Genomic DNA, 1,427 nt, shown 5'->3' with positions numbered 1-1,427 from the left:
TACATCGTCATGGTAACTCCAAACACCGCTGCAGGTAATAAACAAGATGTTTAGATATATTCACTTCAACCTTTATTTCTACAGGTTAGTCTCATTGAGCCTCGAGGACTCATTTAAAAGAGAGACCTGATTTAACAAAGAACACAGACGAGGTACAGACAACAATAGACATCCATCCATCCATCCATCCATCCATCCATCCATCCATCCATCCTCTTTACCCACTTCTTCCTTTTTGGGTCGCGAGGGTCACTGGTGCCCATATCCAGTTATTACCGTGTGAGAGGCGGGGGACATCTGGACAGGTCTCCAGTCCATCACAGGGACACAGAGAGACAAACGAGACAAACAACCATTCACTCTCTCTCTCACCTAGAGACAATTCAGAGTTACCAATCAGTCTAACATGCATGTTTTTGGTCTGTGGGAGGAAACCGGAGTACCTGGAGAAAACCCACGCAGCACGGAGAGAACATGCACACTCCACCCAGAGAGGCTTCCGGACTGGGATTTGAACCAGCAGCCTTCTTGCTGAGAGGCAACAGCTCTACCAACTGAACCACCATGCTGCCCCAACAATAGACAATCATATAAAATGAAAAGTAAATGGAAGAAATTATATAAAAAATTAAAATAATAACAAGGTAATAATGTCCTGAGAGCGCACGCTGTAGTAACAATCCTTGTTGAATTAAAAAAAAAAAAAAAAACTATATGTAAAAAGAACAAGACTATCTAACAAAAAAAATATATAAAAAATCGGAAACATTTTATTTAATTTGGTTAAACGCAAAGAATAAAAACAGATTTTTTGCTTTTCATGGTGTATAGTGTATGTGAGGTACTAATATGAGAAGACCATAATATTTAATAATTTGTCTGGGAGCATTAATCCATTCAGGCTGAATTACAGTTGACTGTAAAGTTTAAGTTCAGAGACCTGTTCAGAGGCGGATAATACCAAACCAAAGTGACTAAACTTAGAATAAAACACAAGAAACACTAAACTAGAAGAAGCTTTAACTGTTTGTGACATTCAGTTCCTAAAAGCTGCTCCTTCTGGATCCTGGACTGACTCTGATCTGAACTCAGACACATGAACTCTGCTCAGATTCTGCAGCTTTCTCACAGATGAATCTGGAAACTATGAAACAGGCGTAATCACTCCAGGTGTTCAGATCACCTCCTCTGTTTTTCAACTCCATCATCACACAGTCTTCTCCACCTAAATTAGGTGCGTTGTTGGGTTCTCCAGGGCTCCAAAACGTCAAACTAAAAAATAAAGAACAGAAAAAACTGGTGACTTTAACTCTGACAAACCTCAGAGAGTTTAACTCTTACATTAAAACAAGTTTCATCAACAATCAAACCTTTTGTTCAGAGGTGATCCGTCCACCCACATCCAGCTGTCTTCAGTCTCTGAGTCC

This window comes from Nematolebias whitei, chromosome 19 (assembly GCF_014905685.2).
Source record: "Nematolebias whitei isolate Nwh7 chromosome 19, NemWhi1, whole genome shotgun sequence".
Taxonomy (NCBI): Eukaryota; Metazoa; Chordata; class Actinopteri; order Cyprinodontiformes; family Rivulidae; genus Nematolebias; species Nematolebias whitei.
This window is presented reverse-complemented; position numbering follows the sequence as displayed.